General features: G+C 38.6%; 1 pseudogene; it reads right to left on the reverse strand.

Moving 5' to 3' along the window:
- Positions 1-17,133: 17,133 nt before the first annotated feature.
- LOC149819901 (uncharacterized) lies at positions 17,134-19,495 on the reverse strand (annotated as a pseudogene).
- Between the last annotated feature and the right edge of the window lie 8,286 nt (positions 19,496-27,781).

A 27,781-nucleotide genomic window follows, 5' to 3' on the forward strand; every position in this document is an offset into this window, starting at 1 on the left:
TTGCCTTAAAAAAAATAACCCATAATTTCCTCAACTTTTTGAATAAACATATTTTATAAGGAAAAAAGGAGAGGCATATACGAAGAATGGGGAGAACCTTTGGAAGTTTAAATAAATTTAAAGTGTGGGAAATTATTAAATTTTGGATTTTACTTTGGGTTTGTGTTTGCTTACATACATTAGAGTTTGGAAAAAAGTTTTTTTAGACTTAGTTCTGGTTTTGGTCTAGAGTTTTCAGGTTCGGTTTGAAGTTGGGTTTCAGAGTTGAACTCGGTCCATGACGGTGTGGGCACATGCATGTGCGTGCTTTAAATCGGAGAGGTCAAATCAATGCATGTGCGTGCATTAAAGCTTGCTTGTGGTGGGGGAGGTCAAATTAAACAATACATGGGCTGGGCTACGGTCACGAGGTCAACACTTGCTTGTGGGCCTACCAAATGAGTGGAGCCCGTCCATGGCATCATCTCCATTGGGAACAGTGAGAATGGGACCCACGCACATCCATCAATTGAGGTGTATGTTGGGCTGTCGAATATATATAACCGATGATATGACCTGATCTGCGCTGCTTATGCTGCCACCATACTCTTATAAATATCAAGAAATCATGAAACACACACACACTATGTATATATAGTCACTAAAATATGAGAATTGCAAATAAGAAAAACTAACGTGTGAACAGTGATTTTCATAAATTTTTTATTTTTATTGTTGAATTTTAACCATAGGGATGAGATCTACATGCTTGATTTTATAAGAACCCGCTCTTGAATCATCCTATTTTGATGCATAAACAAGAATTTTTCAAGACTTTAAAATCAATGGCTCATAATCTTCATAAATATTCAAGGATTCAAAAATCATATTTTTTTCATCAAAAATAATTGTTGATTCCTAACAAATTCACCATTCCATGCACATCCACATGGTTGGAATTGCAAAAAAAGTGTTAAAAATGTTTATATTTTTAGTTAGCATATTTCAGTTCTCATATTCTAGTGACTCATATATATATATATAAGAAAATTAAAATATGTAAACTAATATGAACTGAGATTTTTAGAGAGTTTTTCACAAATCTAACCCTACATATGCATTCGGTGTGGTTCATTTGCTTGAAATCGACAATTGGATTATTGTAATCGAATCAAGAAATGTAATTTTATATACTTGAATATTTACAAAAATTCTGAACGGTTGTCAAGCCTTAAAAGATCCTCCTTCTTATACATCATAATCAGATGATCTAAGAGTCTCTTTCTATAAAACCAAGCATCTAGATCACATCCATACGATGAAATTTTAGAAAAAAAAAATTATAAAATTCTTGTTGCATACCAGTTTACATATATATATATATATATATATATATATATATATATATATATATATATATATATATATATATATATATATATATATATATATATATATGAGTCACTAGATTATGAGAACTGAAAATATGAGAACTAATGTGTCAACTGCTATTTTCATGGATTTTTTGTTATGTTCTCTCGAATCTAACTGTCCGGATGTGATTCTACATGCTTGGTTTTATAAGCACTCACTCTTGAATCATCCGATTTTTTATGTATAAAGAAGATTTTTTTAAGGCTTTAAATTCAATAGCTCATAATCTTTATAAATAATAAAGCAGTAAAAATCACATTTTTCATTGAAAATACATGATCCAATGGTTGATTCTTGGCAAATTCACCATGCCAAGTATTAACAGATCTAAATCATCACACCCAAATATAGATAAAGACGTCACCGTCAAGACTCTTATGCTCAATGTTCTCAACATCTCACATGTGGATAAAGATGTTGCAGATAAAGTGTTAACCAATGGGTTGCAGATAAAGTGTTTACCAACAGGACACTCATGCTCAACATCCCAAATGAGGATAAAGATGTCTACCATGGAGATAGACATTCTAGAAAGTAGAGATTAACCTCTTCTTTGGATAAAAAAGAAGATAATGAAAAAAGAACAAATGGAGCCAATATATGTAATATAAATTGTAACGCCTGTATCAGTTGAATAAGAAGAGTTTGCTTGTTTCCTGTGGATGTAAGCGCATATTGGCCGAATGTAAACCTGGTGTTTAATCTCTCCCTCTATCTTTCTTTTCTGCGTGTTTTTCTTCATCTACAATGACTTCAAAATCGTTTATGATATCAGAGCAGGTCGCGTGATATCTCCCTTATTATTATCAATGGCCAGTACATCTGCTACAATTGTTGCTCCTATCTTTTCATACTCTGCAACTCTAAATGTCGCCAACTTCATCTCTATAAAGCTTTACCACTCGAACTATTCGCATTGGAGGACACAAATTTTAGGGTTGATCGAAAGCCATGATCTCCAAGGTTTTATTAATGGTGATATCAAAGCCTCGGACCAATACCTCGTTTGCACCTTATTTGAGGACGTACTTGGATTTGTTGTTGGTCTCGACACTACTATCCAGGCATGGTCAACCCTTGAGGAAGCATTTGCCCTAGACTCTCAAGAATGAAGAATGAGAGTGTTATCTCCTTCGGTGTTAATTTTGTTTGCCAGTATGTGCATGCCCTCATTGTTTATCATTTTTAATTGGTGAAGCACATTTTACGTTATATTAAAGGCTCCATTGACCTTAGAATTTGTTTATTGGTTCATAATCCTTTTGTTCTTTATGGTTTTTTTGATGACGACCGAGCTGGTTGCCCCATTACTCGTTGTTTGACCACTGAAATTTGTATTAACCTTGGTGGCAATCGCTAAGAAACAGCCCACGATTTCACGATAAAAGACTGAAGCTAAATATCACTATCTTGCATCCACCACTGCTGAAATTACTTGGATTACTTATATTCTCAGGGACCTTGGTATTTTTATTTCTCAAGCACCTACTATTTATTGTGATAATCTTTTTTCTCTTAATATGACGATGAATCTGGTATTTCACAATGGCTCTGAACATATAAAGCTTGATTATCACTTTGTTTGTGAAAAGGTGGCTCAACAATAATTGATTACTTTCTTTGTTCCTTCACACTCACAAAAACAAAGACTCCAAAAAACTTACCCCGGGACAAGAGGTGTACTTGAATGCATTATTATCAAGCTCTAGTCCTTCAAAATTCAAGTCTTAGTGGAGACCACTAGACCAAATAAGAATGTATTGAGACTTAATCTCATATCCCTATAACTAGTCACTTATAACCAAGACAGAATTAGAGGAATTTTTTTTTTTATAAGGTCGAGTGTTGCTATCTCATACCAACCTGAGAGGAAAAAAGTTTAAAGTGTAGAAATCTCAAGTGCAAAAATCGACTTGTTATGAAAGTTCTATTTTAGAGAAGGGAGAAAAAAAAACAAAAATCCCTAGCCTTATATAATCAATCATTTATGGTTGTCATAAGCTATCAACTCTGCTATAAAATGAAGAAGTCTCACTGCATATCATAAAAGTTCATTGCATGCATCATAATGCATTAAAGAGTCTAGCCATATGAATCATAAGTCTAAGAAGTATATAGAAAATATTTGTCATCTCTTTGGTATTACCTAATCGAAGTACATCTAAATTGATCATTTTAGAAAAGGTATTTCCACCTTAAGGCATTACTAGGGCAACTCCACCCTATCTATGAACCCACATGAGGTGTAGGTGTAACGCCCCAAAAATTCAGGACTTGTAACTTTTAGAATAGTTTAGAAAGCTTTGAAATCATACGATTATCAGAGTTTAAATAGTACTTCAGCAGAAAATGATAGTTTTAAAACCACAAGTCAATGGATCTTGAGCGCATTACAGCGTAAACTTTCCTTTGTCGACTTCCGCACAACTATTGAAATCAAATGGTTTCGAAATGTAATTTCAATAATTGAGAATTTGTTCATGGGATTTTACAACTCATTATATTTGTTGAAACCAAAAAGAAGTTTACTAAAACAATTTTAGTAACTCAAGGTTTAATTAAAAGAGAATTTTTGAAATACACTTCATACCAAATTTACCAACATGTCCTTAGGAGCGAGACGTCAGGGAAAGAGCTTTATCTTGATCTCATCACGTCATCGTGCCATCGCAGACTGTATTACCTATCCATCACATGCCCATAAAATGGGCCAGTTTCACTAAAAACTGGTAGGTGCACATACAAGACGATATAGAACATAATTAAGCAGAATAATTTAATATGTCCAGTGGACAAACAATTAAATAGCAATTTAATTTCAACAGAATCGTGGAGCAAACTATCTTGAGCACAATGCTAAAATTATTATAAACATTTCACTAACACAAGTAGGCTAACTATTACAAGCAAAGAACTGCATAAGCAATTTAACTAGCAAAATACAATGCTACGTCAACCCCACACACAATTTCATAAGTATTGCAACCTGTTGCATGTTATAACTTTCATATGTGCATAACTCAACACATTGTGTGATTAGTTTTAAATTATATTTCAATATTAACTGGCCAAGCGGGTACGCACAAGGCACGACTCTAGAAATAACCTAAAATGATTTGGGGGTTTATTATGCTGTGTATTTTATGATAACCCGGATAGCTGATTGAGTATGCACCTAAGGGGACGGTCAATGACCAAAAGAGAAATCCCCAAAGCAGCATAAACAATGGATGCATCCTGAACATGGAGAGCTACCACTTAGGATAATTATGGTAGTCCCCTTCCCCTAACTCCGATGACTGGGAAAAGCTGAGTATTTTGCTCGTAATTGCCATTAATGGCCTGTCTATCAGAGTTTTTGTATTTTCTCTTCCTCTCTCCTGACGGGAGTCAGCGGTTCAAATGAGTACATCAAGGGTAGTTAACTGAAGACCCATTTTATATACTCTGGTCTTTCGATCCAACTCGAGCATCTTGCCGGTGAAGGCGGAATCATCACCTATTTAGGGGATCTCAGCATTTTGTTATTTGCACTCATCGAGGTTGCCACAACCTACTCATTCAATCATTGCAACGTAAGAAGACATACTTGTAAAAAAGTATGGACATACTTGTCAAAAGTATGACTATGGTGAAAGGAAAATGGTTTCACCAAAGAAACCCCAACAGATGTTATCTGCAAAAGAAGTAATACAACATAGTTTTGGCAAGATAAGTCTTGAATTCATTTCAACAATATTTTTCATATTTCATGATACAAGGTCATCTCGGATCTCTCGTTCGATCAACAAAGTACTTATCATGTTATGCATGTCTAAAAATATGCTACACCGACAAAAGGGGGGTGAGTAGGCTTCTCAAAAGGAACACCCAACACACAACTTCATAGCGATCCAAAGAATATAGGAGTGCTCATTTGGCATGATTCATCCTTAAAAGCCATCATGCCACATTAAGTCATTCACACATGGCACATCACTATCGATCTTGTATCCAAAATTTATCTTAGTATCAACATGATTCGCATGACACATGACACTAGATTGATAAATGAAGAATGGGTCCTTCAACAGAACCTCACTTATTCATAGGCTCATGCCCCTGATTGGGGTTATTTGAATTGGGTCACAACTCGAATCGGGGTTATAAAACATTTCTCCCAAGTGTGTGGACTTGGGAGGGCCCAAATGTGACTTTGCAATCCTGCGCCACTTAAAACTTAACTTTGCAAAAGTTATGCAATTTGAAGAGTACTGGGTTCGCAGAAGGAAACTCGCTTTTAAAGAACTGCAGTGTACAAGCACAACTTCTAGTGTTTTGAAACAAGTGAAATCAGGATAGGCACAAGACTACATTTATGTAAGTATATATTTACCATAAATGTGTGCATATGCAGGTTATAACATGACAACAAGCAACTCTCAACTTGTGATGCTACATATCGAGCAAAAAGCACATAAGTAACACACGAGGTACCAAAACCATACCTTGACCACTTAGATAGGCAAACACATAAGGTCATAAGTAATACATGAGACACGAAGTCGTACCTCACTCAAAGGAAACGTGCAGGCAAAAATATATGTAAGCAAACAAGGGTATATTTATTTCAAGAAGTACGAAACCACACCTCAAACTCATAAACAACTACGTAAAATAATAATCGAAGAATGAAATTGTACCTCGACCCATGAGCATACAAACAAGAAAATACGCAATGCAGAAGCAATATAACTCTAAGCATGTCTAGCATGGGCATCTTAATTATTTCAACTTAATTAGGTTCATCTATTGCCCTTTGTGCGACTGTACCCTACCTCAGAAAGTTGTGAGGTTGTGATATTCTCTAAGCGTAGGTAAGCACGAACTTGAGCCACGGAGGGCGAGCAAAGTCCACCGTTTAACCTGTGATGCTTAGAATGTTAGTATGCACACCAAAAAAGCCAACAATGGGTCTGGTAAAACCTGCAGTAGTACCAGACCACAAGGGTAGGCAGGGAGCTCAACTCCCTGCAGAAAAGCAATAGAGGCAGTGAAGCCTCGTACCCATAGGCTGTAGAGGCAGGAACCCTACACCATGCAGACAAGGGTGCCAGAGGTAGAGGCCTCACCCCAGCCTGGCAAAAAGCAACAGAGGTAGGGAGCAAGGGCTCTCTGCGTACCAGGACAGAGAAGGCATGGAAGGGAGCGGAAACGACCTACCAAACCCGCCACAACAGAACAAAGGGTGACACCTCCTGTCGGAACACAAATCAGGACAGAGGGCACAGCCCCCTGCTGGCCAGGAAACAGGCAGGGGGTGAATCCCCCCTTCTGAAAAACAAACAAGATGCAGGGAGGGCTTCGCCCCCTGCTCAAAAAAAGGAAGAAGGCAGGGGGGCTTCGCCCCCTGCTAGAAACCAAAGGAGGCAGAGAGGAGGAAAGAGAGTGACGATGGCGGAGGGTTGTTGAGGCAGCTTTGATCATCGACGATAAATCGAAGGAAGAAGAGGACGAGAGAGCTCAGGAGGAAGAGGGGTGTTTTTGTAGGAGGGTGGCCCCTCCCCCGAAAAAGGAGGCAATTACCCCCTCCTCCCCGGCGGTTGTGCACTCCCCTCCCCTCTTACACTATCGATGTGCGTTAGGGTTCACTCAGAACCCTATCGCCCAATTTATCAGGCAACACTATTCTTATTTTTTTTTTCTTAACTCCTTACATGGGGCGCGGCCCGGGTTTGGGTCTGTGACCTGGGATCCAACCGAGTGTTGGATCTGCGTCCCTCTTGCGATGTGGATCCGTAAGTTGGATCCATATGAATCCAACCGTAGATTCATTAAAATTATTTATATATATTTAATATGTGTTTACTATTATATATTACTATTATTGTTTATTTATTTATTTCTAATATATGTATATGATATTATATATGGACCCTAATTGATATGGGTCCTGGATCCGAATCATGGATTCCAACAAATTATTATAGATCCAACATTAAATTTTTAATTGGATCCATACTACATTTAAATCTCAGAGGTCTAGGATCTAAATGTCATAATGTGGATCCACCCATCACATATGCTATTGCGGACCCCTCTAAAGTGTTATAGGTACAAAAATAGAAATTTTTTCATTAACATTTAATTTAAACTTTGTGGATCCCCTGAATTCTTTCTGTATCCAGTGTCCAATATGACCCTTGATATTGAGGATCCAAAATTAGAGATCTGATCCATTTTGCCTAAAATCCCTTATTTGTTATTAAATTAAAATGTTTGTGATTCGCTATCTAAGATCCGAATGAAAAATAAAAGTTTTGAACCAAGTATTAAGGATCCAACATTGAAGATCCAAATAGGATATCTAAGGTCCAAATACAAATAAACAATTAAAACAATACAATATCTTTGTAACAACTTAAGGCTGTAAATTTTAAGTCTATTTATCTGATAAAATTTACGGGTATTATAATAGGGCTCATGATGTTTACCCTTATAAATTTTTACAAAGAAAAACGTTCACAAAAATCATCAAAAATCAAAACAGTTCTAAAAGGTATGAAAGCGAGTCATATTTCTCTTTTGTTATCCCTGCCTGAAGCCTAACATTTTATCTTTCTATTATAAATAAAGCATTTTCGGATACTGGCCCTACCTTGTTTGGCAAGACTATCAAATAGTCTTGGTAATGTAGTTGTCCCTGCGCTGACACCAACCTCTCTCTACAAGACCATCAAATGGTCTTAGCAATTCAGTCATCTTTAAATTGGCCCGACTTCGCTCGACAATACCTAAGTGGTCTTGAAAACCGAGTTCACCTCCTAACACTAGGACCGACCTTGTTCTGGAAGACTACCAAATGGTCTTAGCAATCCAGTTATCCTCAAACTAATCTAACTTTGTCCGGTGAGACCCATAATGGTCTCGACAGTCTAACTCCTTCATTCGAATGTTGGCAGTGACCTCATTCAGTGAGACCAATCACGGTCTCAGTAATCCAGTTTTTCTTCAAACACTAGCCCGACCTCGTTCGGCATGACTAAATCCAATCCCGATGACCTAGTGTTCCAAGCCTTGAGTGTCTACTTCTTTGTCATAAACCAAATCACATCGATTAATGACAAAGAGGGGCGTCTGTAGATACCAAAATTTTATAATGCACAATTACTAATATCTTTTGAAGATAAGTGTTTGCAGGTACCCAACAAGAATTGGACACCCCCTCACACAGACGGTAGAATGAACTGTCATCCGTCGTTCATTACTAAACGACATAATAGAAACATTGTTTGTTGCTGGATGGCAGAACACAGTGTATTTGTAAGACCCGTAATTTTTTAGCCTCTTTCTGAATAAATTCATGAGGCATTTTCAAGTGAAAATAGCATTTAAACTCGAAATGTGAAACAAAACGATTTCTATAAATCAGTTATACTTAGGATATTTGTATCTTCATGAATATATGCTCAAATAGACAGAGAGCCATAACTTTCTCCCTAAATAAAATCAAGAGATTTGTATGATCCAACTTTCTTAGGTACGTCAATATGAAGAGAATGACATACTCAAATTAGCGTATATCGCAAGAGCCTCCTAAGGGCTATAAATTGAACATCGGCTCAAGTCTTCATGACTTAGCGTAAGCCTCTTTCGGGATGTGATTTGAATCTCTCGCTTAAGTCTTCATGACTTAGCGCAAGCCTCTTCCAGGCTGAATGTCGTGCTCAAGTCTTTATACTTGGCACATCTGTATCTCACGCATCTAAGGACAACTCCTCGAGCTTCGCTTAGTCATGCGGATACAACACGGGTCTTTGCCCAGTTGGTTCAGTCGTATACCGATTATGACACATTTACAAAGGTTATGCAGGACTTGACTCAACAATGTCCATCCACTCATATATTCAAGCATCACTGAACCTAGAGCTAATGCATTGTTTCGATATTTAACATCTTTCACCCTTGGTATGTGGGCGAAGTATTATCCAGGCATCAACTCAACGTTCTAGGGGTTGATTATTCTATACATTTTAGATACCCCAGAGGCCTGCTGACCCTATCCATAGTAGGGCGGTATGTTTCAATCGGGAGAACCCTACTAGGACCATATTTGGATGCATCCTCTACTTGTAGTAGTTAGGTTCAATCCTTAGATCTTAAGGATAACCACGACCTCAAAACCCATGAGTGATTGAGGCCATCGTGGACTCTATCAGGTCCAAAGTCAATACGTGTCACTCAAGGTTGTACCATCATTGTCATTCCACAGTGAGCATAATTCCTGAATGGGTCTGTCAGTCTTACGATTACTTGGCCAGATATTACATGTCATTTTAGGTAGTCTGTGCCTCTGTGCTATGGAGATATATACCTGACCCCATTCAGTATGCATCAATCATGGTAATCCACCGAGAGGGATACCCCTAACACGATCATCAACTGCGGGGTATATGTGACCTTAAGTCTTATTCATATGCATGCTTAACTATGCTCTTGGCACTACGGCAATCACGAGTATCTCACATCTTTTGGGTGGAAACAATACACTCTGGCTCTACGGCCCTTACGAGTCTGATTGTATAATAGTTATCAATGGGCATGCATATGACTCGATCTCAACGGATCGGCCGCTCGGCATATTTTTACGTAACGAGCTCATAACTGGTACTCATCGACGATGATTTTGCGTGTCGGAGCCCAGTAAGGCATGGAGTTCCTATACATGCACTAGAAATAGCATTGACAGACTCACTCACACAGGGTTCGGAGCATCACCACACAACAAGCACACCTCCAGGGCATCTGAGTACATGATTGACTTGTTAGTAGAAGGTGGGGAGGTCAATCCAGTGCATGGCTTGGGCCACTGCCATAAGGTCAACACCGGACTCTCGGGCTACCAATTCAGTGAGCTCCTCCAGAGACATTGAGGGTGGGGTGTTTTGGTACCCTATGTTGGGTAGTTTGTGTGCAAAGGCCATTTGTGTGGGGCTAGTGTTTGTGCCCACTACATTCATGTACAAACCAGCAAGGTTTGACATATAAAGATACTACAAGAAAAATGTTAATTAGCAACAGAAATTTATGACAAAAATAATTTATCGTAAATTTATGACGGATTAGCTAGAGAAAACTAGTCGTCCCTAAAATTGGAATTAGTTACGGAATTAGCAACAAAAAAATTTTTGCCTCAAAATCCGTCACTAATTAGTGACAAAAATGTTTTGTCTCAAACTCCATCAGAACTTCACGATAGATGAGCGACATAATTTTTTTGTAGTTACTCTGTCACTAATTTGCGATGGCATTTGAGACAGAATGTTTTCGTTTCTACTTTTGATACGGCCAACTAGGGTGCGAGACCCTTTCTTTCTATTTCTGATTAGGGATGGCAGTGGACCGGGGGAAAAGCGGACCCCACCCTGCCTCGCTCCATTTGGACCGGGGATGGAGGGCATGAAACAGGGATGGAGGCGGGGATGAAGGTTAAAATTCATCCATGTGCGGGGATGGAGGCGAGGATGAACTGACACTTTCCCCTGCCCCACCCCATCCCCACCCTTCCCTCTCCCGATAGCACACCTTAACCCCGATAAACCCTAACGCAAACCCCCTTTCCCCATTTCTGTTCACCTCCCCTCTCACGCAGTCTGATTTTTTCCCCTTCTACCTCCCCGCGTAAGCTCCTCCTTCCTTCGGATCCTTACCCGTTTGCAGATCGGCCAGAGTCGCGCCACCGTCGTGTCCACCACAGCCTCCTCCACCGCCATGCCACCGTCGGAAGCCAACCGCTGCTGCAAGCCCAATGTTGTCGTGCCACCGTCGGAAGACAACCGCTGCTGCAAGCTCGATGTTGTTGTGCCACCGTCGGAAGACAACCGCTGCTGCGAGACCGCACCACCATCGGGAACCTCGATTATCGCCAAGTAACCTTCTTCCTCTCTTCCTCCTCTTCTCTGCAACCCTCATTTTTGGGTTGTTGGGGGTGCTAAGAGCCACCATTACCCCTTCTTCCAACACCAGCCATCAAGGGCGCACCTCCTACTTCTAGTTTCTATCGGGAGCTGCGCGGGTGTCCAGACTCTATCAAGAACGTAGCCATCGCCCGGGGGTGACTCTCTCTCTCTCTAGGCATTTCCCCTTCCCTTTGCTATTCCACCCAGGTGAGGATGTGGCAGGGACGGGGTGGGGATGTGGCGGTCGTGGTGGTAGGGTGGGGACGAGGCAGGAAGGGGACGGGGCATGGGTGGAGTCCTTGTCCCCCGCTTCGCCCCACCCCGATCCACTGCCATCCCTATTTTTTATTCATCCCTCGCACACAACCCTCGCTTTCCGCCTGAGTTCTCTTATTCACCTCCTCCTTCTTCCCTCACTCTATCTCTCTCAGCATTGTGTGTCGTCATTGAGAGCTCTGTCTGCGATGCCACCTCCTCCCTCTTCTCTTTTGCCTTTCCTCGTCTGTGACCTCGTCGGAGTAGCGTCATCGCTGACACCCCCAACTGAACCCTTTTCTCACCTCCTTTCTCCTTTGTCCCTTCTCCATTCTAGAGTCAACCTGAGGGCACCTCAGGTGCGAGCCGTGTCGTTACCAAAACATATGACATTGCCTCACCATTTTGGTGATTCCCTCTTTTCTGAAACCCTCCACCGCTGACGTTGAAAGTTGGGTGACCCACCACCGTGAAGTGTCAGTTTCGGCGCCTGCCGGAGACCAGTGCAGTTGTCAGCACCATGACCTCCTCCTCCTTCCTTCCCCGTTTGTCGATCGGTCAGAGCCGCGGTGCCGTCGTGACCACCATCGTCTCCTCCTCTGTTTCCATTTCCCCTTTTCTTCTTCTCTTCTTTTCTTTCTTGTGTCGTTCTGGTGTCTCCCCTCTGTCTGAGCACCGACTAGAGGCTGCCACCATTGTGACCCATAGTGACACCTTATCCCCTTCCCCGTCCACAGCCAGATGCCATCGTCGTCAACCATCGTTGAAGCCGCATTGTCGCTGACACCCCTGCTTGCTAAAGGGCACCACCATTGCAGGCCATCACCGACCTTCGTTTCCTTTCTCCTTCCCTCTTCCCTCATTTCTCTATGCGCCACTGTCGTAACCCTCACTGCTTTCCCTACTTTTGGTGCATGATGACAGTTTTGTGTCATCGCTGACCACCCTCGACATCAGTTCCTCTGCTTGTCGGACATCAGTGTCATATAATCAGGAGGCTCAGCTTGCCAGGCATCATTGCCTATATAAATATGCATTGCAGTTGCGTAGCCGAGCAAAATGTGTGATGCTTAATGCTATGCATCGCATGCAGCTTAAAATGCCATGCAAAAAGAAACAAAAAAATGTAAATGCAAAAGCATGCAAATCGGGTAAATACCCATGGTGAGTAAGTGATGCAAGCGCATCACATGTTATTTACTTTCTTGGATGCAAATCGGGTAAACATATATGCATGATTGAATCACTACAAAAAAAATTTTTACAACATTAGAACATATATATGCATGATTGAATCACTATAATTTTTTTTGACAGCTTTAGAACACATATATTCATGATTGAATCACTATATAATTTTTATGACAGCCTTAGAACACATATATGCATGATTGAATCACTATGGATTTTATTTGACAACCTTAGAACACATATATGCATGATTGAATCACTATGATATTTTTTTGACAACCTTAGAACACATATGTGCATTATTGAATCACTATAAATTTTTTTGACACCTTTTGAACACATGTATGCATGATTGAATCACTATGACATTTTTTTGACAACCTTAGAACACATCTGCATGATTTAATCACTATGAATTTTTTTTTGTCAACCTTAGAACAAATATATAAATGATTGAATTAGTATATTTTTTTTTACAGTCTTAGAACACATATATGTATGATTGAATCACTATAAATTTTTTTTGACAACCTTAGAACACGTATATGCATGATTGAATCACTATGAAATTTTTTTGACTGCCTTATAACACATATATGCATGATTGAATCAATATGAAAATTTTTTTACAACCTTAGAACACATATAAGCATGATTTCATCACTATGATTTTTTTTTTACAACCTCTGAATTCTGTTAATGTCCTTCACTTTATTGCTAGTCTATGTGTCATTCAGCCATGTTACTTTGATTGCCTTAGATTGGATACATTGTATATAATTTATTTCATTATATTTTGTTTATCAATACTAACATTTCGGTTCTCTTGTAGGATGCTCGAGATGATCAACGTAGAGGAGCTGAAGGAGGCATGGATAAAGGGGCAGATCGAGATAATGAAGATGATGATGCTCCGAATCTTGACGTGGATTAGCTTCATGCGTTGAATTATACTGGGCGAGGATTAGCTTCACGTGTATATGTTCAATTGTAACTAATTAGAACTTGGCGAGAATTATACTGGGTTGTTAAATTTGTTTCACTTATAACTTGTATTAAATTTGTTTCACCTGCTTTGTATATGTATTTTTTATGTGTACTTTGTTTTTTATACACAGGTTATATAAATTGTATAACGAGAAATTTTTTTTTGATATTTATATTTCAAACAAAATTATTTTATTTTTTTAAAAATTTTCGATGGATTAGCGACGGATATTATCCATCACTAATATTGAGCGATAGATTTTCCAAAGAAATTCAGTCACAAAATGGCGACGGTATTTAGCTATGAATAATATTCGTCGTCAACTTAGCGACGGATTAGGGACGAATATTTATTGGCGACGAATATTTATTTGTCTTAAAAACTGAATCAGTTGATGTTTTGCGATGGAATGTAATTTGTCGCTAAATTGGCGATGAATATTAGAGACGGATATGTATTCGTCGTTAAATTTTAGCGACGGATTAGAGACGGTTATGTATTTGTCGTAAAACCAATTAAGTGTTTATTTAGCGATGGATCATGACATTCGTTAATCTGTCATGAATTAGCGACGAAAGTAGCAACAGATTATTTCTATCGCTAATTAGCGACTAAAAAATTGTGACGGACGCTATCCATCGCTAAGCCGTCGCCAAACAGTTCAACGATGGATTGGCGAGGGATTAACGTCGGATAGCGTCGTCCGCTAATCCGCAAAATTCTTGTTGTGAGAAAAACCTCCATGTTAATGTCATTGCAATAAATTCATTCATATTATTAAACCCATACAACACTTGGCTTAGGGAATTGGTGTGATTTCATCGTCCAACTCCATTCCAATCCGATATCAGCCTATGCAATTCTGTGTGAATCATTGTCTACCAAAAAATCAGTTTTGAATGATAGCTGGCACATGCATTGCCTCTACTTGTAATTTGATTGTAAGGATGTCAACGGTTCGGATTTGGGGTTGGATGTGGACAATACCAGATGTGACTAATTGGGTGTTTCCTAAACAGATTTGAATTCGGCTTCAGGTTCAGATGGTGAAAAGCACATAAAAAATCCGATTGTATTTACATGTAATTGGATTCAGATATCCATCAAATTGGGGTATCCTTGGATTCCGTAGCAACAAAGCAAAATCATATCGGCATCTGATTATAACTGGATATGGTTTTGGCTTACCAAGTCTGACTAAATTGAATTGGATTTGTTCAGATGTAACGATAAAATTCGATCCTTTGACATCCCTACTTGAGTTGAGTGTAACATCAACTTAGGAGTGCATTTGACACCCTGGACGCAAGAGGTCAGGACAACTCATCATGAACCACATCCCGGACATTTTTGCCTCCCACGCTGCCAAAGTAGGGTTCAAAGACGACGATTCTGGTGCCATCACATGACACATTTTTTGTGCCTCAAGGCAAAAAAAAAAAATGTGTCATGTGATGGCAACTGATCCGGTTGCATAAGTCTTTTATGACAGATCTCAACCGTTATATGTATTTAGCATGCTCAATTTAGTGGGAATAAACTCTTGGTTTATGTTTTTTAGATAAAAAAAAAACATATTTTTATGAGCCAAAAAAAAAAAACTGATACTTTATTAGCCCCCATAGGTTTTAAGTGTTTTATGAAAGATCTGAACCACTAGATGTGTTTAGCATGCTCAATTTAGTGGGAATAGATTCTTGGATTGCGTTTTTTAGATGATAAACATAATTTTATGAGCCAAAAAAAAAGCTGGTACTTTCATAGCCATTGATTTTGGATCACCAAAAAAACCCGCATACAGGTCAGATTCGGGTGATCCAAAAGTCGGTTCTTAAGGACAGCAGAACTTGAAGGGATGAAACCAAGGGTAGTTGGCAAGAATTAAAGAAAAAAAAAACGTTTATATGGAGCTTGACCCATATAAGTTATATGAGTCTGTCACCCCCCCACCCCGCAAAAAAAAAATAAAAATAAAAAACTTCCTCCTCAAAATATGATATTTTGAGAAGGTTAAAAGATAGGCGTCTTTTCAATTGCCTATCTCATTTTCCTTCTTGGTTTCCTAAAACAGGAGTGCTAAAACAAGGCATTATTTGAGGTGCAGGAGTCTAGGGAACTCTGTGCACCTTGCTCATTAAGAAGGTTGTCATGAGGTCGATTCAATGGTGTTAGATCCATTATTTGTATCTCATGATCATGATCTAGAATGTCAGGGTTAAAGGCACTTTTACTTATACAATGACTTAATGTTTGTGTTTTCTCATTGGTAGATTCAACTAAAAGGTGCTATTTGTTTTTTTGCCTTTTTTGATATGATAAATTCATGGCTAGGCATAAACACTCTTGAGTAGGGTTGAAAGACGATATGTATATTGTAGAGGAAAGAGAAAATAGGGGGCACATGCATGAAATAAATATTATATTGAGAGGCTGACTCTTGCTCATAACATATCCTGCTTTGGTTACTTGATACTGCAAGATTATTTTATTCTTCTGTCTCGTAAATGACTCCACCTTAATGTAAAAGAAGCGGACCATCTTAATCTTGAATGAAGTGCACGTGGACTTTTCATAAATGCAATGACTTTTTGGTAAAATTTATTCAAGTGATAAGTTTTTTTTAGAAAAATGATACTTTTTAACAATTTAAAATTTTTAACTTTTAAGATTTTTAATTTTTTTTGAATTTTTAAAAAATTTTATTTTTTAAATAACTATTTAAAAAAAACAATTACAATAGATTACTCATATTCTCAAAATATGTAAGAATGATAATGTATGACTTTAGACAACAAGAGATCGAAAGCAAATCCTAATGGTGTAATTTTGCTTATATATATATAGTTGTTAGTCTTGTAAATTCTTAATTTAGTGTTTAATGTGTGAAGAACATTGTTAATGAGACTTTATAGTTACCTCTGACGGCATTTTTGAGATAACATCAATTGAAATCCCCTTGCTAGAGAACATACCAACGACTAACCCAAGTCTTAGCTCGGGCTTTGCTCAAGTCTTAACTCGGGTTATGTAAGTGAACTAAAGCCAAGCCTTAACTCGTCCAAATTTAGGTTAATGCTTATAACTTTTTTAATACAATTTTATTTGTGTGTGCGTGTTGTGTTTTAGCTTAGCCTAGCAAAAAAGAAGGCATACCTGAGTTGGGATTAGCAGTTAATGCCTTAAAGAGGTCCAAGAACTGCTACGCTTGCTCATACCTGAGCATCCATCACACCAGGGGAGTTGAGTACACTAGCTCCTCAATCAGGTCCTAGGTTCGCCTCAGCTCAGTCGTGGCCAAGGCGAGGTCCAAGAACAATGAGAACCCAGTCAGGACCAACCTACACAATCCTACCAATGCGCAAATGAACCGGATATCGGACTGGTTTGACCTCGTTGACTCCCAGTCAAGAGCTCAATCCCCTTCTCCCGTGCAGTTTCGTTTGTCGCCTCAAACATGAACGGACTGGTGTTCTCCTCCCCCCCTCAACTGACTCAAATGGGAATTCTATGCTCCGCTACTCATCGTCGACAATTTTGCATGCCGGAGCCCAGTAATTAGGCTTGGACTTCCTCCAATACAGGTGCCAGAAAATAGCATCCAAGGGCTCGCTCACACAGGGTTCGGTGTAGCACCATGCAGGAAGCACACCTCCAGGGCACCTGAGTACATGTTTGACTTGTTGGTAGAAGGTGGGGAGGTTAAACCAGTGCATCGCTTGTGCCACGGTCACGAGGTCAACGCTCGACTCTGGGGCCACCAAGTGAGTGAGCTCCTCTAGGGACATTGAGGATGGGGTGTGTTGGTACCTTATGTTGGGCAGCTTGTGTGCAAAGGCCAATTGTGTAGGGCTGGTGTCTGTGCCCACTACTTTCTTGTACAAACCAGCAAGCTTTGAAATGAAAAGAAGATCAATGTTAAAGTGCTGCCACTGTGCAATTGAGTTCCCAATTTAAGACAGGAGTTAAAAAACAAACTACATGATGTGTTTCTACTGGAGTTGGCTCAATAAAGTTGAGCACCATTCATCAATAAACTTGGAAAAACCAATGCTATTCACTCAGTTTTAGAGAGGGTGACCTGAACCAGATGGTGTACTTAGCCCAGTGGGCTTGCTCCAAAATGGGACACTTTAGTACACCCACATCGGCATTATGGATCACAAGAGAACTCTATTCTGATTCCATGATCCATAATGCCGACGTGGGTGTAAGGGCTTTGAAATGGACCAAGCAGCTCACAGTTTGGCTTGTTCAAAGCTCGTTTCTGTTCATCAAATGAGTTCGAGGAGCTATCATCAGCTCTTATAATGTAAATGAGCCGAGTATGAACAATGGGTGTTCATATCGGTTCGCTTCGGCTCGTTTAGGTTCGTATAAAGAGAATATGTGTGTATATATATATATGTGTGTGTGTGTGTGTGTGTGAGATAGAGGAGGTTGCAGTTTGAAACTTACCGTTGTCAGTTCCTTTAAAATGTCGCCATTCTTTTTAGACAACGTGGCTCGGGCTCAGCTCTCCTGGGTCGGGCTCGGCTCACCTAGACCCAAGCACAAGCTAGAGCTCAAGCTGGATCCACTGGTTAGTAAGCCGAACCCGAACAAGCTGTGTTTGGTTAGTTCGGCTCATTTGCCAACCATACCCATACTATTGGCTTAGGGAATTGGTACGATTTCATCGTCCAATTCGATTCTCATAGGAGATGAGTCTATTCAATTTGGTATGAATCATGGGTTGAGGAAATAATGGTTGAGACTTTGCCTCTACTTGTACCTTGAGTAGAGGGATGTAAGCCACCTGGATTTGGGTCGGATGTGAGCACTGCCAGATCTGATTGATTGGATGTTGGCTAAATGGATTTGGATTCAAATTCAGATTTGTATGGTGAAAAACTCTTACCACATCTGATTTTTGTAATTGGATTAATATATGATATCAATTGGATTTGGTAGCTAAAAATCAATACCATAACTGCATCTATTTGTAATTGGATATAGTTATATAGTTTTGGCTTATCAAGTGAAACTAAACAGCCCCAAAGGGGTTTGGCATAGTGGGATGGGACCATGGCTGCTAGACAGGTGATCTAGGTTCAAATCCCATGATTGTCTTGCACAAGCCGAAGCCTGGGGTAAGCCTACGGAGTTTTGTGCTGGTAGGACAACGATGGTAAGTACGGTGGGCAAAAGCCAGCACGGCTAGGTCTCTGATCCTGAGGGTGGTTTCTTCATGTAAATATAAAAAAAAATGCAACTAAACAGAGTAGGATTCAATTGGATACTAAATAAAATCTGAATCCATTGACATCCCTACTTATGTATCCTGGATGCAACAGGCCAGGACAACCTGTCCTGAACGCATCTAGGATGTTTGTGTCCTGCCAAATTGGGATGAAAAGAAATATGTGGCACATATTTCGATCTCGTGATGAACAGCAGTTAGGGCCACCTTCTTTGGGAAGAAGATAAAACGAGGCATCCAAACGGGTAATTGGGAAGGGCTAACATCAATGAGATCCCACCCCAATGGTTTCAATTATTAGAAAGAAAGTTGTGGGATGCAAACTCTTACTGGCACAGTGGCCTGACAGTTGCAGGTACCGACATCCCAAGAGAGGTCGTAGTTTGGCTCCTTAGATGTGATGAACTGGAACAGCTCACCGACCGCGCTTTCGACATAGAGACCCGCTTGTTTGATGAATAATTCTGCCATTATCTCTCTCTAGTAATTTTAGAGAGCAAACTCACTCAGTGGACTTTGCTCCATTAGTGTCACGGGTATAAAAAAATTCGTAAACATGTGACACGTCAAACTGCCTAGTCTAATGGCCAAAGGCTGAACACCAACACTTTTTCATGTGTTGAATCATTTCATTGGCCCAGCACACAATCTCGTGTGCAGCTGCCTAGCAGAAGTCGATCAAGTGCATCTTCAAATGTGCATTTCATCTAGTTCATGCCACTTAATGCATAGTCATTATATCAGCTATCACTTCTGAAAATGACATAAATTTATCTTAGCCTTGCATGCCATGGAGTGTATTATGACTATATGTGTGCGCTACAACAAAATCTCATCATTAAAGGAACAAGACCTTACAGCCCCCAGTTCGAAGATCAATTGATAATTGAACACCATAACGAAGAGCGTCACTCAGACTCGTTCGCCGACGCCTAGACATTCACTCGCACAACCCTGAGTCACCATACTCAGTTGGAATCACCTAAGGTCATCTCTGAGAGAATTAACCCTAACTTACACGCACCCCCGTGCATTCAAACGTTACGCATGAAAAACTCCTACAAGTTGAGAGGTCCTTAACCAAATCTCCAAAAGCAATATCCTCAAATCCATTGGCATTGCTTAACCAAATAACACTTTATGTATGTGTCGTCATACAACAATGCACTAACGATGATACAATTGCCTATCACGTGTCATGCTATCACCGCACGTCACTGATTAAGTCAACACATACTGCGCATTCATACACTCAATGTATTTTCTACTCAATAGAGCTCTGCGCTGCACCTGCTTCATTTCGAAGGCTCGATCCGACACATTCTCTCCCACCCAAACCATTGTCGTCCTCGACAATACTATTGCAGGTAAGAACACAGTCTTAACTGATATGTCAATTTTTCTTTTGCACATATATTTGATTTACTTCTTTTCTTCACCCTACTCAACATGTCTTGGTTTTCATCCACCATCGTCGTAACCTTTAACACACCAAGTCTCATTTCTTAACATGCTTCTGATTACTTAAACAGTGGTCTTCCGCTCCATTAATATCAAGCATTCTTTGCTCGTGGGACTCCAGTGCAGTCTCAAATATAAGCGGGTCATCATCGCCCGCACAACAAACTTGTCATCATCATGCTCATAGCTGGAGTGTCTTTCGACCCCAGCAAGGTTAATTCCAAGCTCTTCGTGATCCTCAAAAAAAGGACAACCTTCAACGCATACTGTAGGGATATCAACTCCCTTAAGGCACCAACTTGCGATTTTTCAATGGTCCAAATTAGTCCTCAAGTGGGGGACGCCTACTTACGTATCACCCTAAAGTGGTCCTTCAATGTGTCTTCCCAAGCATTCATCCACACAAGGGGCAACATGGTCCAACATTACAACTCTCAACCAGATCCAGCACGCCGCAACTCTTATCCGGAGCCAGCAAAACGTTCTCTTAGAAACCAAACCGACGACCCACGAACAACAACTTTTTATGCACACACAATACACAGAGAAATTGTCAACTCAAGGGACCAAAATAATGAGCATTTTGCTCAAGATAAGCAATCGCTAACCCACAATCTTAGGAGAGAATATAGAAGTTTAGTTGAGTCTTTCGTATCTAAATGTGCAAATATATCCAATTGAATACAACATGCATTTTTTGCATGCACAAGGCAAATGTCACGCTTCACCTGCGAACCTAACGCACAATTGGTAGAAATATTTGGCTTATCCGCGTTTCCTTAGCCAACTGAAAAACAACCTTACACTTCTGCTTACCATCGACAAGATGACTCATACCACCCTATCAACATCTTGCTTATGTACTTGGTGAACAACATTTCATCTGCATAAATTTGTGTAACCAGGATAAACTATCATTATCCCTTTCAGTGTCACACTCAATGAACAATAAGGTCTTCATGAATCTCTCAGTTTTGATGCCAATTTATCACAGACATAGAATTTTTTACAAACCTGAAACACATCAAACTGCCCAGTCTGGCCAGCCTAATGACCAAAGGTCATGCATCAACACTTTTTCATGTGGTGAATCATTTCATTGGCCCTGCACATCATCTCGTGCACAGCTGCCTAGTGAAAGTTGATCAAGTGCATCTTCAAATGTGTATTCTATCTAATCCATGCCACTTAGTGCATAGCAGTTCCATACTAGCTATCACTTCTTAAAATGGCACAAACTTGCCTTAGCCTTACGTGTCATGGAGCATATTGCGACTCCATGTGCATGCTACAACAAAACCTTGCCACTAAAAGAACAAGACCTTGTGGCCTCCAATTCGAAGACCAATTGATGATTGAACACCATAGCGAAAAGCACTACCCAGACTCATTCGTCGGCTTCTAGGCATTTACTCACCTAGCCTCGCATTACCATACTCGGTTAGAATCACCTAAGATGATCGTTGAGAGAATTAGCCCTAACCCACACGCATCCCCCGTGCATTCAAATGCTACGCCTGAGAAACTCCTGCAAGCCAAGAGATCCTTAACCAAATCTTCAAAAGCAACATCCTCTGATCCGCTGACACTGCTTAACCAAACAACGCTCCACGTCTGTACCATCATACTACGATGCACTAACGGCAATATTATTGCCTATCATATGTCATGTTATCACCACATGTCACCGATCAAGTCAACGCATACCGTGTGTTTCTATACTCGATGCATTTTTCACTCGATAGAGCTTTGTACTGCACCTGCCACATTCCGAAAACTCGGTCTAGGACAATTAGAATCAATCTTTAAAAGGGTTTGAACTAATGAAAAAGGCCAAAAACACCAACAGAGGCTCTACTTATCTAGCAGGAGCAGTTAGAGTTCGAGTTTGAGTTTGAGTTCACGTCACATTGTGTTAGGACGTTGCAAGTTTGAATCCCAATGGTATGGTTGTATAACTGGTAGGGGTATGCCTAACTTAGAAAAAAAAAGGCCAAAAAGATCAATGCCATGTTTCACTCATCCCCAATGTCATCGCTATCGTCATACACCATCTAGAACTCATTTTACATGTTTTGAGACGGCGTGTAAAATTTGGGCACCCCAAACCAAACCCACCTCTGGTTTTTTTTTTTTTACAAGGCCTTAACTTATTCAGATAACATTAAACTTTAAGAGCATGTTTAAAAGAAATTTTGTCCCAGACAAGTTTTTATATGGTAACTTTTCTAAATGAATAGTTTTTGCTTGTTTTTATAACATGAGAAAAATAGAATGAAAAAATGTGAAAAATGAGAGAGTCTAACAGCCCCCTCTCAAAGAAAAGGTTTATATATATATATATATATATATATATATATATATATATATATATATATATATATATATATATAGAGAGAGAGAGAGAGAGAGAGATGAAAATGGTGGTGGACAGCTCTTAGAGAAAGGTAATTCGATTTGATAGAGAGAGAGAGACAGGGGTGGTGGACCACACCCAAGAGAGAGAAAAATGGTGGTGGGCAGTTCTTAGAGAAAGGTGGTTCAATTAGAGAGAGAGAAAGATCTGGAAATTGCGGTGGGCAAGAGGAAGATGAAGATGAAGATGGAGGAAGCTCTTAGTGTGGCAACCCCACAAAATGAGGTGTGTTGTGGGTGAACGGTTGCCTTGATGTAAAATAAAAAATTTATAGGAAAAATTCCTCCACCCCCCCAAGTAGAGGAATTTTTCCAATAAAAAATAAAACTTTTTAGAAAACTTTCCTTTGAAATTACACTGCCCTAATCTTTGTTCCCTGGTCCCTTGTTGAAAATAATCAGCCCCAGCATGTAGGATCCTACCAGATCTTGGTGAAGCTTCATAAGCATGTCAGACTCCATTATGTGTCTTGATTCACAGCTTTTTCCTCGGAAAGGTTGTTGCAGTTTGTTGGTTGCCTACTGCTTGGTGAGATATGGGGATCGAATGGACCACTTATCAGGTATTGAATTGATAAAAGATGGCTACAAATGAATCTTTTTTTTTAAAGAATAATTGCATTAAAACAGCAATTGGCGGACCAAACGATGAGAGTATCTAAGTTTCGATGTACACAGCCAATTCTTAGTATTGTATCTAATTTGATTCACTCCAAATCCTTTTTTTATCTAATTTACATGTATGGAAATGGTTTGCCGAATCCAGCTAAATGTATTTATCTCAGAGCGGTATCCAACCTGAATAAATGTTTGTCTTCAACATGTTTTCTAATCATTTTGCAATGAAACAGATTCTTTACATCCATAGTCTTCTTTTCCTTTCCACATGCTCAATATTTCTTTTTGTTTTAACAAAAGATATAAGTTATTAATCTTTCTGCCTATGGGGTTGTCAGGTTGAATGTCCTAGAATTTTTGCCATGCTAACAATTTTCTGTTTTGCTTCAGCTCACGGCTTTTTAGAACGATGAACTTCTAAGTGTTGTCCAGATGGCTTTAGGACAGAATGAGAAAGTTGTGCCAGTAAAGGCATTTGCCCCAAGGCATACTATGTAATCAAAAGCCTTAGGTGGTGCCTAGTCGGTAGACTCCTAAAATTAGGCGGGACTAGTCGGACTAGTAAGTGCCCCAATTAAAATATAAAAAAAAACTACAAAATATACATACAAATATGTTTACTTCTTTTACTAATAAGATGTTTTCATTACACAAGTACAAAATTACTCATGTTTTCACAAAATATATTAATATACACACACATATATAAAAAATATAATCAATTAAAATTAACTAAGCATGCTTTCAATGTTTCACACAAAAATCCCAAAAGCAAAGTAACACAGGCACGCACACACACATATATAAGCATGTTTTCATTATTTCACAGAACAAATCACATAAACACACGCTTATATATATATATATATATATATATATATATATATATATATATATATATATATATATATATATATATATATATATATATATATATATATTAAATGACTAAATTATCCTCATGACTAGGCACCTTAGTCGGTGCCTAGTTGGCAAAATTAGTACCTTTTAAGGTACCCGACTAGGAATTGCAAAGCCTAAGTGTTTTACTTATGGCTAGACCGACTAGGCAGACTAGTCGGTGGCTAGTCAGGCCCTTTGACTACATAGCCTACGCTATGAAGCAAAGGCCTCAGGGCAAGATGCTCCTCAAGCTAAGGCGCGTGCTATTTTTATTTTTTTTTATTTGTCACTTTTTTGTAGCACTAAATAAGTGTGCCAGTAAAAATCTTTTACTGGCGCTAAATTAGCATCAATAAAGGTATTTTCCTACAGCAGTTTTTGTCTTTCACTAGTGCAATGTTGAAAACGTGCCAACAAAAGTTTTTACTGGCGCTTATATTGCGCCTGTAAAAAGCTTTCACTGGCTCTCACTTTGAGCTAGTGAAAGCGTAGTTATTACGCCAGTAAAAGGGTTGTATTGGCGTAAACGCGGTGCTAGTAAAACTGAAAATTTTGTATTGTTACATTGTTAGATTATGCAACAAATTTGTCTTTATACAAAATGTTTTCATTGAATATAACATATCTTCTTCTTATAATTGTTCTGTTTTGATCATCCTAAAACCGATATTCAAATTCATCATTATTATATCCAATAAAAAAAATACTTTCTGGACTTTGGATTCAGCTTATCAAGGCCCTCGGTTAATCAAGTTGTGCTCACTGCTTTAGTTTAAAACATTTTGGGTAATTCAGCATGTATTTTCATGCTTTTGCCTCATTCGTTCAAGGTTCTATTCATGCGTTAAGCAACTCTACTTTATTATGGTGTTCTTGAAATTGTTTTTTCATACAAACCACATTTACCTCACATAACTCCTTGAATTCATTGTTATTATACTATCCCCCATCATCAGACCTTAAACACTTACCCCTAACTCATTTTCAACTTGACTTTACACTTACTCCTAACTCATTTTCAACTTGACTTTTACACTTCTTAAAAGTAGAGAATATATCATATTTATTTTTTAGCAAATAAATTCGCCTTTCAAGTAGACTCATCAATAAAGATAACATAATAGCATGAGCCTCCAAGAGACTGCACAGGATAAGAACTACATACGTTTTGTATACACAAGCTCCAACTTTTCTAGCTTTGACGTCCTTTCAGCCTTCGAAAAACTAACATTTTTTTGTTTTTTAAAAATACAATCCTCACAAACACCGACATCCAAAGACTTCAAGACAAATAATTTCTCCTTTGATAAAAGTATCTTTTTCTCACTCATTTGCTTGAGTGTGTAGTGTCAGATTTTAACGTCAAATGATAAATCAATGACGGTCACGGTGTTTCTCGTGTATGTGATCATGTAAAGAGTATCTATCTTGTTGTCTCTTGCCACAACTATAATACCTTTAACAATTTTTCAAGATTCACCCTCAAAGGTTATAACATACCCTTCATTATCAAGTTGTCCTATAGATATATTTATCTTCAAGCTTGAAATATGTATGATGTTATGCAACTTCTAAAAATTACCATTAGTAATTTTAATTTGAATATTATCATTTTCCACAATATCTAAAGGTTCATCATCAGCAAGATAAAGCTTTTCAAAAAATTTAACATAATTATACGTACCTTCTCTGCATGAGGTCGAATGGAAGGATGCTCAAAATTCCAAGATCCATGATTCAATGAGGTTGCCAACACAGGATTAGGGCATCAAAAACTGCCTCTATTGTCGTTGTATTGGCAAATTCTTCATTCTACTTCTGATTTTGTTTCTTAGGCACCCTACAGTCTCTCTTCAAGTGCCCTTTCTTCCCGCAGTTCCAACAACTAGGACCCTCTTGCTTATTTCAGAATCTAGATTGACTACTTGCAGACATAGACCCGCCATGATCTTAACCTTGTTGGTTTGTTCTTCTACCTTCAATATTCAAGAAAAAACTGATGATTGACCTGATTCCATTTTGTGAATATTTTCACTTAAAATTAGTTCATGGACTTCATCTAATTTTAACTTGTTTAAACCGAAAGAACTATTCACAACAATTATAATCATACCCAAGTCATCCGGCAAAGAGAACAACAAAATCAATGTTCGAACCTCATATTCAAAGTTGATATCAATCAAACTCAGTTGGCTCCTAATGGCGTTGAATTCATTGATATGGTATGTGACAAATACTCCATCAATAATCTTCAAATTAAACAAATGATGCATTATAAATACCTTATTCAATGTTGATGGTTTCTCGTACATGTTTGAGAGCGCCTTCGTAAGACCAATCATGATCTTCTTATTCTTGATGTTGAACATGAAATTTTGGGTCAACGTCAATCGTGCAACTCTCAGCAATTGTCTATCTAACAAATCTTAATCTTCTTGTTTCATATCCACTAGCCTTATTCCAAAAATGGGCTGATGCAACTTCTTCTTATACAAATAGTCTTCGATCAACATCTTTTAGAAACTAAAAACATTATCATCAAACCTATCGATCTTTACCTTTCCTTTATGTTTTATTATCACTCCTATTCTTCCCTCTGAACTAGGCTCTAATACTAATTGTTAGGGAACGACGCTTCGACCTACCGATGGATCAAAAAACAAGAATGAAAAACAATTACACACAAAAAATAAGGATTTTACGTGGTTCGATGAGAATTGCTTAAATCCATGACAACACTTAGCCTTGTTTTTTATTGATTGAAATACACGATATAGAGGAGGATGCCTCCTTAAATAGGAGTACGAATTTTGCATGGAGTTTAGTGGTATTGTTAGATACAACAAGGAGTTTAGGATAAAATTACATAATTATCCTTCAACAAAATCACTTCAAGGGCTAACGTAGCTTACGGGGAGGGGGGCAACCCCCATCAACTTACCTAGAAGTTGGATCTGCAAAAAATATGAATTTATATCCAGATAGGACACTCTTGAATAAAATGATTTGGTGACCCCGATTTTCAATTGAAAATCATCATATCACCAAGTCGATGATTAAACCAGCATTGCAAAAGGCGATATGTCGTATAGAGAGAGAGACCATTTGTTGTGGGTGGTAATTATTATTTTATGATAAAATTCAAAATTATTTATAATCTATTAATAAAAATAATATAAAATATATATTAAAAATAAAAATACAAAACATCAAAAATATTTCATGCATATTCAATTTTTTATAACGTAATCTTAATTTAAAAAATTCAATAATATAAATTTCAAATTATTTAATAAATTCATAAGCTTTTAGTGATCCCATCAGAATTTCAAGATCCCATCGGACATAATTGTGTTGATT

Source organism: Nuphar pumila, chromosome 12 (genome assembly GCF_984573655.1).
Source record: "Nuphar pumila chromosome 12, dmNupPumi1.hap1.1, whole genome shotgun sequence".
Classification (NCBI taxonomy): Eukaryota; Viridiplantae; Streptophyta; class Magnoliopsida; order Nymphaeales; family Nymphaeaceae; genus Nuphar; species Nuphar pumila.